General features: G+C 47.0%; 1 protein-coding gene across 5 annotated transcripts in view; it reads left to right on the top strand.

The window, feature by feature from the left end:
- Positions 1 to 13,653, top strand: part of LOC121573977 (cell adhesion molecule 1) — a 435,550-nt gene that overhangs the window by 30,246 nt on the left and 391,651 nt on the right. The gene's annotated exons all lie outside the window — the stretch shown is intronic.

The raw sequence follows: 13,653 nt of genomic DNA, 5'->3' as shown, positions 1-13,653 counted from the left end.
GAACTGAGGATTTATTCTGCCCATAAGAATGGAATAAGGTCTACATGACAATGCGGTTGAAAATAAACTGCTCTCTCTAAATACGCATGCCATCATGTACACCCTCTCAGCAACCTTCAGTGACACTCACCGAGTACTGCAGCGCTAAGGGCCATGGCTTTGATATCAAACAAGTTCCATGTTGCGGAATGTGTAACAGTGGTGAATAGTTTTTCTTGCACGGTTTTATCTTTGTGTTCTGCTCTTTGGCTCAGCTCACACAGGAGCGGCACCACACCATTTCAAGAGATTAAAGGTTGGGTGGCCTGAAGAACCAAATCGATGCATCCTCTCAGAGAAAGGATTGACCATGTATCGATTTAGTCTAAACAGGAGCAAGCGATCCTACGAACCACTAAAACTTGAGGGAAACACCAATCCTCCCCAGACTAGGGCTGTAACGATGACCGTATTACATTTACATTTTAGTCATTTAGCAGACGCTCTTATCCAGAGCGACTTACAGTTAGTGAATACATATATATATTTTTTTTATACTGGCCCCCCGTGGGAATCGAACCCACAACCCTGGCGTTCCAAACACCATGCTCTATCAACTGAGCTACATCCCTGCCGGCCATTCCCTCCCCTACCCTGGACAACGCTGGGCCAATTGTGCGCCGCCCATGAGTCTCCCGGTCGCGGCCGGCTGCGACAGAGCCTGGATTCGAACCAGGATCTCTAGTGGCACAGTTAGCACTGCGATGCAGTGCCTTAGACCACTGCGCCACTCAGGAGTACGTATTACCGCCACACCGGCGGTCACGAGTCATGATGGCAGTCAAATTCCACGTGACCGTTTAGTCATGGTAATTAGACTTCTCCAAGCTCTGATGCTGCTGATGGTCATTAGTAGCCTACCAAACTTGCTAACTGCCTGGTACTCAGCACTCTCTTGTCCCTCTAATCAAACACTTCACGAGAGCCCATTTTTCAGCTGCCCCTGTTTCGAGACGGGTGCATGATAATGGTCCATTATATATCAAAACAAATTTCACACATATATTATTTAGTATATGTAAAGACTTGTGAATGATGACCAGCTTAAGGCAAACAGCGCATGCTTCCCCCCCCCCAACTTTTTCAAATCATAGTCGCACACCTCATGTAGCCTAGCCCATAGGCCTATATGTTTTGATAAGGTTTGTATCACAACTAAAGTGGCCAAATAACTTCTTAAAATGAAGCACATTAATCCGCTTTACAACGGGTGTAGAGCCTAACTGGCATACATACGCAGCACGTGAATTTCAAGTTTGGGGAAGATAATTTTAACCATAGAAATGCACCTTTATAATAAAAGCATTACACGCAAATCAAATGTTATTTGCCAAATGCCCGAATACAACAGGTGTAGACCTTACAGTGAAATGCTTACTTACAAGCCCTTAACCAACAATGCAGTAAAAAAAAAAGTGTTAAGTAAAAAATAGATAAATACAAATTAAAATCACATTTGTGATCACTTTTGAGAATGGTGTTTTCCTGCTAATGGAACATTCGCGCTTATAGCCTACTGTCGTGTGCGCATTGCTGCGCTTATAATGTGATGAAATAGCCTAATAGTTTATCAACATTATAAGCTAAACGTTCTCATCTGTTGAGTCAGGCTCATTGCTTAAAACAGGTTTTTTGATGCTAGTGGTTGTATTAATTTGGGATCTATCGCATCCCACAACTCTCCCAGACTAGGTTTGGAATATTTATTTCTCACACAGAATAGAATAGGTCAACTTTTGTACCATGGGGGATAGTAGATTGACATAGGCTATTGCTTTTGCTGTTCGTTAGGCCTGCTCATCTTATTGGCTGTCAAAAAGTAAATGTGGACAGTTCTTCCAATATCTTCAATATGCGCCTCGGAATTGGATGCAGTTGCGTCCCCGATGTGTCTGTCTTCACTTATAGCCTGTGAGAATGACCCCATCACGGTGACTGAGAGCCATGTGAGTGAGAGGTGCTTCGGCACGCAGCCGGGAGAAGGGAATTATATTTATTATATTCAGCCGAAGGGCACAACGGGCACTGGCCGCAAAAGGCATGCATGAATTTCTTTAGGGGGCATTACGGCCAGACAAAGGGGATGCAACCCGGAAATTCGAGGCATTATCAAGTGCTTGTGAAATTGTGAATGAGACTGATGAAGTGTGTACAGCCTGCGCTAAAAAGAAAGTGGAGCTCATGCCTTTCATGTGACTTTTTAAAAACCATCATTAGAGTCGCATCATGCAGCATTAGAATGTATTGCATCAGTGGCTTGTAGGCTAGGTGTGGAAGCCAGGAGATGCTAAATGGGTTTATGTTAATTAACGGTCAATTACCGTGAGACCGGCAGTTACACTGCTCAAAAAAAGAAAGGGAACACTAAAATAACACATCCTAGATCTGAATGAATGAAATAATCATATTAAATACTTTTTTCTTTACATAGTTGAATGTGCTGACAACAAAATCACACAAAAATTATCAATGGAAATCAAATGTATCAACCCATGGAGGTCTGGATTTGGAGTCACCCTCAAAATGAAAGTGGAAAACCACACTACAGGCTGATCCAACTTTGATGTAATGTCCTTAAAACAAGTCAAAATGAGGCTCAGTAGTGTGTGTGGCCTCCACGTGCCTGTATGACCTCCCTACAACGCCTGGGCATGCTCCTGATGAGGTGGCGGATGATCTCCTGAGGGATCTCCTCCCAGACTTAGACTAAAGCATCCGCCAACTCCTGGACAGTCTGTGGTGCAACGTGGCGTTGGTGGATGGAGCGAGACATGATGTCCCAGATGTGCTCAATTGGATTCAGGTCTGGGGAACGGGCGGGCCAGTCCATAGCATCAATGCCTTCCTCTTGCAGGAACTGCTGACACACTCCAGCCACATGAGGTCTACCATTGTCTTGCATTAGGAGGAACCCAGGGCCAACCGCACCAGCATATGGTCTCACAAGGGGTCTGAGGATCTCATCTCGGTACCTAATGGCAGTCAGGCTACCTCTGGCGAGCACATGGAGGGCTGTGCGGCCCCCCAAAGAAATGCCACCCCACACCATGACTGACCCACCGCCAAACCGGTCATGCTGGAGGATGTTGCAGGCAGCAGAACGTTCTCCACGGCGTCTCCAGACTCTGTCACGTCTGTCACATGTGCTCAGTGTGAACCTGCTTTCATCTGTGAAGAGCACAGGGCGCCAGTGGCGAATTTGCCAATATTGGTGTTCTCTGGCAAATGCCAAACGTCCTGCACGGTGTTGGGCTGTAAGCACAACCCCCACCTGTGGACGTCGGGCCCTCATACCACCCTCATGGAGTCTGTTTCTGACCGTTTGAGCAGACACATGCACATTTGTGGCCTGCTGGAGGTCATTTTGCAGGGCTCTGGCAGTGCTCCTCCTGCTCTTCCTTGCACAAAGGCGGAGGTAGCGGTCCTGCTGCTGGGTTGTTGCCCTCCTACGGCCTCCTCCACGTCTCCTGATGTACTGGCCTGTCTCCTGGTGTGACACTCTGGCTCCATGGACTTTGATTATTGAGCCAGGGTTGTTCATTTTCATTTTGGGTGTATTTCTATGTTGGATCTAGTTGTTCATTTCTATGTTTGGTTTTGTTGTATTAGTCATATGACTCCCAATCGGAGGTAACGAGTGTCAGCTGTCGGCTCGTTATCTCTGATTGGGAGCCATATTTAAACTGTGTGGTTTCACCTTGGTTTGGTGGGTTTTTGTTCCTGTACAGTATTTGTAACTGTGGACTTCACTATCGTCATTTGTTTGTTGTTTTCGTGGTTGCTTTTATTTAAATAAAGTCATCATGTTCACTCCACGCGCTGCGTATTGGTCCGTTTCCTCAGACGATCGTGACAGAAAAACCCACCATCAAAGGACCAAGCAGCGTGTCAAGCGGCAACAGGACCCAGCTCCAAAGGCTTCCTGGACATGGGAGGAGATTTTGGACGGAAAGGGGTCCTGGACTTGGGAGGAGATCCTGGATGGGATGGATCGCCGTCCATGGAGCGAAACGGTGGAGAGGCGACGGCGAGAGGAGCAACGGCGTCAGCAGGGCCATCGTCGGAAGGTCGAGAGGCAACCCCAAAAAGTTTTTGGGGGGGGGCACATGGCTTGGGCGGCTGGGCAGCAGGAGGCTGCCACAGGGCTGACGGAGGCAGAGAAGGGGCGAATTCAAAGGGCAACCAGGTTACGGGGGTCACTGGGCAAAGTAGGGAAAGGAGATGTAGAGGCACGGCGAGTGGTACTGGGGTGTATTACCTGTCCGGTCCGGCCCGTTCCAGTTCCCGGGTAGAGCCAGTGGTGTGTGCCTCCAGTACGGTCCGGCCTGTTACGACCCCTCGCACCAAGTGTACGGTGCGCGTCTCCAGCCCGGCTCGGCCTGTTCCTGTTCCTCGCACCAAGGATACGGTGCGCTTCGCCAGCCCAGCGCGGCCTGTTCCGGCCACTCGCACCAGGGATACGGTGCGCGTCGCCAGCCCGGCCCGGCCTGTTCCGGCCACTCGCACCAGGGATACGGTGCGCGTCGCCAGCCCGGCCCGGCCTGTTCCGGCCACTCGCACCAGGGATACGGTGCGCGTCGCCAGCCCTTTCCCACCAGTGCCTAGACCACGTACCAAGCCTCCTGTGTGTCCCCAGAGTCCTGTGCGTCCTGTTGCTGCTCCCCGCACTAGCCCTGAGATGCGTGTCCTCAGCCCGGTACCTCCAGTTCCGGCACCACGCATCAGGCCTACGGTGCGTCCCCAGGGCCCAGAATGCCCTGTTGCTTCTCCCCGCACTAGCCCTGAGATGCGTGTCCTCAGCCCGGTACCTCCAGTTCCGGCACCACGCACCAGGCCTACGGTGCGCCTCAGACGGCCAGAGTCTGCCGTCTGCCCAACGGGGCCTGAACTGTCCGTCTGCCCAACGCCGTCTGAACTGCCCGTCTGCCCAACGGCGCCTGAACTGCCCGTCTGCCCAACGCCGTCTGAACTGTCCGTCTGCCAAGCGCCGCAGGAACTGCCCGTCTGTACTGAGCCTGCAAAGCCGCCCGTCTGCCATGAGCCTTCAGAGCCGTCCGCCAGACCGGAGCCGCTAGAGCTCTCCGCCAGACAGGAGCAGCCAGAGCCTTCCGCCAGACAGGATCAGCCAGAGCCTTCCGCCAGACAGGAGCAGCCAGAGCCTTCCGCCAGACAGGATCAGCCAGAGCCTTCCGCCAGACAGGATCAGCCAGAGCCTTCCGCCAGACAGGATCAGCCAGAGCCTTCCGCCAGACAGGATCAGCCAGAGCCTTCCGCCAGACAGGATCAGCCAGAGCCTTCTGCCAGACAGGATCAGCCAGAGCCTTCTGCCAGACAGGATCAGCCAGAGCCTTCCGCCAGCCAGGATCCGCCAGAGCCGTCCAGCCAGGATCCGCCAGAGCCGTCCAGCCAGGATCCGCCAGAGCCGTCCAGCCAGGATCCGCCAGAGCCAGCTAGTCAGGTACTGTCCCTTAGCCCGGTGCTGCCCCTTAGTCCGGTGCTGCCCCTTAGCCCGGTGCTGCCCCTTAGCCCGGTGCTGCCCCTTAGTCCGGTGCTGCCCCTTAGTCCGGTGCTGCCTCTAAGTCCGGTGCTGCTCCTTAGTCCGGTGCCGCCCCTTAATCCAGGTGGGTTTAGTCGGGGGGTGGTCATGTGGAGGGGGCTACGGAAGCGGATAGTGACTAAGGTGGGGTGGGGACCACGACCTGGGCCAGAGCCGCCACCATGGACAGACGCCCACCCAGACCCTCCCCTAGACTGTATGCTGGTGCGCCCGGAGTTCGCACCTTTAGGGGGGGGTACTGTGACACTCTGGCTCCATGGACTTTGATTATTGAGCCAGGGTTGTTCATTTTCATTTTGGGTGTATTTCTATGTTGGATCTAGTTGTTCATTTCTATGTTTGGTTTTGTTGTATTAGTCATATGACTCCCAATCGGAGGTAACGAGTGTCAGCTGTCGGCTCGTTATCTCTGATTGGGAGCCATATTTAAACTGTGTGGTTTCACCTTGGTTTGGTGGGTTTTTGTTCCTGTACAGTATTTGTAACTGTGGACTTCACTATCGTCATTTGTTTGTTGTTTTCGTGGTTGCTTTTATTTAAATAAAGTCATCATGTTCACTCCACGCGCTGCGTATTGGTCCGTTTCCTCAGACGATCGTGACACCTGGTAGCGCCTCCTTGCTCTGGACACTACGCTGACAGACACAGCAAAGCTTCTTGCCACAGCTCGCATTGATGTGCCATCCTGGATGAGCTGCACTACCTGAGCCACTTGTGTGGGTTGTAGACTCCGTCTCATGCTACCACTAGAGTGAAAGCACCGCCAGCATTCAAAAGTGACCAAAACATCAGCCAGGAAGCATAGGAACTGAGAAGTGGTCTGTGGTCACCACCTGCAAAACCAGTCCTTTATTAGGGGTGTCTTGCTAATTGCCTATAATTTCTACCTGTTGTCTATTCCATTTGCACAACAGCATGTGAAATTTATTGTCTATCAGTGTTGCTTCCTAAGTGGACAGTTTGATTTCACAGAAGTGTGATTGACTTGGAGTTACATTGTGTTGTTTAAGTGTTCCCTTTATTTTTTTGAGCAGTGTATTTGGTTGACAATCACCGGCTGACAAAATTTCATGACCACCACAGCCCTAACCCAGACCTTAATTTGTTAACCACAGTGGGCAGTCATTGTGACATTTATGAAGTCAGCACTGACTGAAAGCAAGATCTCAGGCTGTGTGGGTGTAATTAGAGAGAGAGAGAGAGAGAGAGAGAGAGAGAGAGAGAGAGAGAGAGAGAGAGAGAGAGAGAGAGAGAGAGAGAGAGAGAGAGAGAGAGAGAGAGAGAGAGAGAGAGAGAGAGAGAGAGAGAGAGAGAGAGAGAGAGAGAGAGAGAGAGAGAGAGAGAGAGAGAGAGAGAGAGAGAGAGAGAGAGAGAGAGAGAGAGAGAGAGAGAGAGAGAGAGAGAGAGAGAGAGAGAGAGAGACTTTTGCAGGTCCTAATCAGTATTCATATTGCTTTCACCTTGCCTGTGTCTTCAGATGCAGTGTAAAGGAAAGGAGACAAGAGGAAGAAGCTTGTTTAGACTTGAGATGCAACCCTAGTTCTCCTGCCCCGCCTCTTTCAGCCCCTCCTTTCCCTATGGGACTGAACTATGATGCGGTTCTGCCCGGTAGGATGAAACACTGTTTGTGGTTATTAAAGTCAATGTGCCACTGGTGGCCATTTTGAATTGTAAAATGAATGGGCACATTGGTCTAATATTACCTCAACAGAAGTAGGCAGTCTAAATGGAGCCCAGAACAGCAATGGCTCTCAATGGGATTGTCTTCACCATGCTTTGATTTTCACCCTCTCATCAGTCTGCTCCCGTCTTTACAGTCACATGTATAATGTGTTTCATAACGTGTGACTGTGCCTGAGGATCTAATTGAGGTATCCATATGTACAGTACCAGTCAAAAGTTTGGACACACCTACTCATTCAAGGGTTTTTCTTTATTTTTAATATTTTCTGCATTGTAAAATAATAGTGAAGACATCAAAACTATGAAATAACACATATGGAATCTTGTAGTAACCAAAAAAGTGTTAAATAAATCAAAATATATTTTATATTTGAGATTCTTCAAAGTAGTCACCCTTTGCCTTGATGACAGCTTTGCACACTCATGGCATTCTCTCAACCAGCTTCATGAGGTAGTCACCTGGATTGGATTTCAATTAACAGGTGTTCCTTGTTAAAAGTTAATTTGTGGAATTTCTTTCCTTAATGCGTTTGAGCCAATCAGTTGTGTTGTGACAAGGTAGAGGTGGTATACAGAAGATAGCCCTGTTTGGTAAAAGACCAAGTCCATTTTATGGCAAGAACAGCTCAAATATGCAAAGAGAAACGACAGTCCATCATTACTTTAAGACATGAAGGTCAGTCAATCCGTAAAATGTCAAGAACTTTGAAAGTTTCTTCAAGTGCAGTCGCAAAAACCATCAAGCGCTATGATGAAACTGGCTCTCATGAGGACTGCCACAGGACCCAGAGTTACCTCTGCTGCAGAGGATAAGTTCATTAGAGTTACCAGCCTCAGATTGCAGCCCAAATAAATGCTTCTCCAGAGTTCAAGTAACAGACACATCTCAACATCAACTGTTCAGAGGAGACTGCGTGAATCAGGCCTTCATGGTCAAATTGCTGCAAAGAAACCACTACTAAAGGACACCAATAAGAAGAAGAGACTTGCTTGGGCCAAGAAACACGAGCAATGGACATTAGACTGGTGGAAATCTGTCCTTTGGTCTGATGAGTCCAAATTTGAGATTTTTGGTTTTAACAGCCGTGTCTTTGTAAGACGCAGAGTAGGTTAACGGATTATCTCTGCATGTGTGCTTCCCACCGTGAAGCATGGAGGAGGAGGTATGATGTTGTGGGGGTGCTTTGCTGGTGACACTGTCTGTGATTTATTTAGAATTCAAGGCACACTTTAGCAGCATGGCTACCACAGCATTCTGCAGCGATACGCCATCCCATCTGGTTTGCGCTTAGTGGGACTATCATTTGTTTTTCAACAGGACAATTACCCAACACACCTCCAGGCTGTGTAAGGGCTATTTGACCAATAAATAGAGTGATGGAGTGCTGCATCAGATGACCTGGCCTCCACAATCCACCGACATCAACCCAATTGAGATGGTTTGGGATGAGCTGGACCGCAGAGTGAAGGAAAAGCAGCCAACAAGTGCTCAGCGTATGTGGGAACTCCTTCAAGACTGTTGGAAAAGTATTCCTCATAAAGCTGGTTGAGAGAATGCCAAGAGTGTGCAAAGCTGTCATCAATGCAAAGGGTGGCTACTTTGAAGAATCTCAAATATAAAATATATTTTGATTTGTTTAACACTTTTTTGGTTACTACATGTGTTATTTCATAGTTTTGATGTCTTCACTATTATTCTACAATGTAGAAAATATTAAAAATAAAGAAAAACCCTTGAATGAGTAGGTGTGTCCAAACTTTTGACTGGTACTGTATTTCCCTGGCAACCTCAAGCACACACTGAGGTTAGGGAGAGGGCATGATGCAGAGGGAGTAGTGAATAAAATATTTGATTTTTTAAGTCGATATGTGATTGTTTAAGTCTGTGTATTCCACACATGCTAACCTATTTCCAGGGAATATCAAAGCTGTCCCATATATTGTACCCTTTCAGCTCTTGCTACCTTAGTACTTGTAGCATATTGTCTTTCCTCTCACTGCTCTCTACTAATAACCCCCTTCTTATTGGACACCTTTTTTGGAGGGTACTCTTACAGAAAGGGAAAAAAGTATTTGATCCCCTGCTGATTTTGTACGTTTGCCCACTGACAAAGACATGATCAGTCTATAATTGTAATGGTAGGTTTATTTGAACAGTGAGAGACAGAATAACACCAAAAAAATCCAGAAAAACGCATGTCAAAAATGTTATAAATTGATTAGCATTTTAATGAGGGAAATAAGTATTTGACCCCTCTGCAAAACATGACTTAGTACTTGGTGGCAAAACCCTTGTTGGCAATCACAGAGTTCAGGCGTTTCTTGTAGTTGGCCACCAGGTTTGCACACATCTCAGGAGGGATTTTGTCCCACTCCTCTTTGCAGATCTTCTCCAAGTCATTAAGGTTTTGAGGCTGACGTTTGGCAACTCGAACCTTCAGCTCCCTCCACAGATTTTGACCACAACACTTTCACCCAGTTCTCCTCTGAATCATTCAGATGTTCATTGGCAAACTTCAGACGGGCCTATATATGTGTTTTCTTGAGCAGGGGGACATTGCGAGCGCTGCAGGATTTCAGTCCTTCACGGCGTAGTGTGTTACCAATTGTTTTCTTGGTGACTACGGTCCCAGCTGCCTTGAGATCGTTGACAAGATCCTCCCGTGTAGTTCTGGGCTGATTCCTCACCGTTCTCATGATCATTGCAACTCCACAAGGTGAGACCTTGCATGGAGCCCCAGGCCGAGGGAGATTGACAGTTATTTTGGGTTTCTTCCATTTGCGAATAATCGCACCAACTGTTGTCACCTTCTCACCAAACTGCTTGGCGATGGTCTTGTAGCCCATTCCAGCCTTGTGTAGGTCTACAATCTTGTCCCTGACATCCTTGGAGAGCTCTTTGGTCTTGGCCATGGTGGAGAGTTTGGAATCTGATTGATTGATTGCTTCTGTGGACAGGTGTATTTTATACAGGTAACAAGCTGAGATTATTAGCACTCCCTTTAAGAGTGTGCTCCTAATCTCAGCTCGTTACCTGTATAAAAGACACCTGGGAGCCAGAAATCTTTCTGATTGAGAGGGGGTCAAATACTTATTTCCCTCATTAAAATGCAAATCAATTTATAACATTTTTGACATGCGTTTTTCTGGATTTTTTTGTTGTTATTCTGTCTCTCACTGTTCAAATAAACCTACAATTAAAATGATAGACTGATCATTTCTTTGTCAGTGGGCAAACGTACAAAATCAGCAGGGGATCAAATACTTTTTTTCCCTCACTGTACAAAGGCTGAGCAACATTTAATTTCCATCCAGCTCTTCCTTTATCTTCCATAGGAAGGAAGTGTTTAAAATTGCGGTAGAGGAATTGAGTGTTCTGTCATTTGGGAATTTGTCCAATAGTATAGCTGTTGTGCTATTAATTACACACACATAACAATGGTAGGAAGCTTATTATGAAATGAACCCAAAGGCTTGATGTAATCTGGGGCATTTGGTTGAGATGGCCTGATTATTTTCACCTAGCCCAGGCTTTCAAACTTGTCTTAGAATTTGAATATTGACCTTGTCCATTTGCTCCACCCTTTATGTTCTCAGTTAATTTCACTGAATGAAACTCAACTCTAACAGAGCCCTCTGAGTTCGTGATTCCTAGTCTTTTTCTGATCTCGTGATAATGACTGGAGAAGAATGGAGAACATTTCAATTTTTGAGGTGGAACACGGGTGCAAGTCATGGGTCGGGTTTGATTGAGTTTGATTGGTCTTTCAGCCTGGCAAATTGGACCTCGTCCAGCGGCTTTGAGGCCGCAAAGGCTTTGAGGGGGCTCTTTTTCATCCCCACCCTTTTGTCAAACTAGTCCATTTCAGGCCATTCAGATGGCCCCCATTGTGCTCTGTCTGCTCATGCATTTCATTTGGTGGGCTTTTGTCTTGACTCCTCATCAATATGAATAGGGCGGGAGTTGAGGCTAGAGAATTGAGTTGAGGCAGACAAAATTTGAAAATGTCAAGTAGGTTTGAGTGAAATATCTCCATCAAAATTGTAAACTGCTAGAGCAATCATTGCTGTAATGTAGCCTATTTTATGATACGCTTACTTACAGTAGGCTATTATTGTCTGTCTCACATCCTCCACAAAACGCCTCATCTCAAAACGTTGCATCATTTAAGGAACACAGGGAATGGAAAAAGCCAGATTCTGTCAAACAACCAACCATGAAATCTACCTTCGTCAATTTTCCTTACATGAAAACCCCCCAAAAACAAAATAGATGCGGAAACACTCATTTACTAATCAAACTCGGGACAAGGATAATTAATTCTTTGAAATCAGCCCATTAATTTGCATAATAAAGGTACCATAACTACGACTTCTGCTAATCGAGCCCAAAAATGTAATTAGAGCTTTAGTCTGCATTACAGCAGCAAAGCCTGTTTTTGGGAGCTGTTTCAGAGAACAGGGGAGAAATCCGCTGCTCTGGGATGGAAAACACTGCAGGAATTGCTTCTCGCATAAAAGGTCCTCTCCATGGCTCCCTTTTGCTCAGTCCAGAGGGGGAACGCCGGGGATGACTGATCTCCTAATCTGCAAAGTACCAAGCGCTTGGCTTCCAGGGCCTGGGTTTTGTCGACGGGCTCCAGTTTGCATTCTATGCCTTTTTCCATTTGCAAGGAAAATCCATAATTTGTGGTACATATTGCTGACACAAAAACTAGGCTCTGGTTGGAAGATGAAGGGTTGCATTAGCATGGCCATGTTAGCCTTCTCCATGCTCTTACTCAGCTGTAGACCTGAGAAAAAAAACGGAGAAACAAAGCAAAGAAAGGCAATGAAAGAAGAAACAATCGGCAGAGGAAATGCCAATTGATACCGCAGGGCCACTCTGATCGATTCTAGATGATCATCCACTTTATTTTGTTTTAGAACGTCAATAAAATGACTCCACTCATTTGGAAGATTCATGGCACTGTTTTAATAGCAAATGAGAAGGCACTCTACCCTTACTTTGTTATCAAACTTTTATTTTAGTGGCAGAAAGGACACAACCCCAGGAACGTGGCAGCTATGATTTGTGAACTCCCTAACGAGTCTATGCTGTCACAGAGAATCCCTTATGTCTTTTGCCCATACAGAAAATCTCTTTTAAGAAACTGCTGTCTACAAGTAGAGAGAACAGAAATCCATTCAATCCAACAATATGCATGAAGGAGACATGGCTTTGTGTTGAAAGGGTCCTCTGTTATGTGTGGGGAGATTAGGGGAGTCTATGCAGAGTAAAAGGCTTCACTCTCTCTCTGACGCGGTCTCTCTCTCTCTTGACACAGTATTAACTGAATGGGGGAACCAGCTAGAGTTGCATTACATTTTCTCTCCATTTAGGCGATGGGGGAAAGCTCAGGGTAAAGGGAGTGTGTGTGTGTGTGTGTGTTTAGGCCTGTGTGTGTGTGTGTGTCTGCTGCTTTAGTTCGTGTCTATCTACAGAACAGTGTGTGCCTGTGAGTGGGTGTATGTGTATGGCTCTCTATGGTACTGTGCACCTGTCTCAATGTGTGTGTGGGTGCCTGTTTGTGTGTGTGTGTGTGTTTGTATGCGTTAAAAGGACCAGCTTAAACTTGCTTGGCCGTAATCCTATCTCTGCAGCGCATCCGTGGCTCCGGCGCTCTCAGGGGTGAATGGAGACCTTCGCTAATTCAGGCGTAAGCTTCCTCTTTCCCCTCTTTCCATCCTCTCCTTGCTTGGCTGCCACTGCAAGTGGGATGTGGTCAGGCTTAGAAAAACAATCCTGGGCACAGGGCATCTCCAGGTATACGGGTTGAGGCTTACGCTCACTTTCTGCACATGCCGACCACAGAGAGCTCTGCTACTTCTTTTTAAGACTTTCACTTGAAGGTCATTGACTGAGTAGCAGACACTAATGGCGTAGGTAATGAACAATTGGCCCACAGAGAGGCTACGGCTAAGCTAATTAGCAACATTGGCAACGACAGAACAAGTCTGGGCAGCTTTCTGTCCTACATGAAACAGCTTGAGTGCGTCGAGAGATTTGGTTTGTTGACGTCTTTACCCACTTTACATTTTGCAGGGCCAGACATTAGAAAGAAGAAACACACATGGAATAATTTCAAGCTGTAGTCTAGAGTTCATATCCACAACATTTTGATAAAATATTATCTGGAAATGAAATGTAGTGGCATTCTTTGCTTTGCCTCTGTCTACGGGGGTCTGGCAGTGTGTGGGTGTTCACTCTCCTCCCTATAGTCCTCTGTCGTTTAGACCTTTCTGATTTGTCGTTCAGACCTTAAGTTGGGGGCTGGATTTGACGCCTCTGTCCTACCGCTTTGTTTGCTGAGATGAATCAACGTCCTCCAGCT

Source organism: Coregonus clupeaformis, chromosome 9, assembly GCF_020615455.1.
Source record: "Coregonus clupeaformis isolate EN_2021a chromosome 9, ASM2061545v1, whole genome shotgun sequence".
Classification (NCBI taxonomy): domain Eukaryota; kingdom Metazoa; phylum Chordata; class Actinopteri; order Salmoniformes; family Salmonidae; genus Coregonus; species Coregonus clupeaformis.
This window is presented reverse-complemented; position numbering and strand designations above follow the sequence as displayed.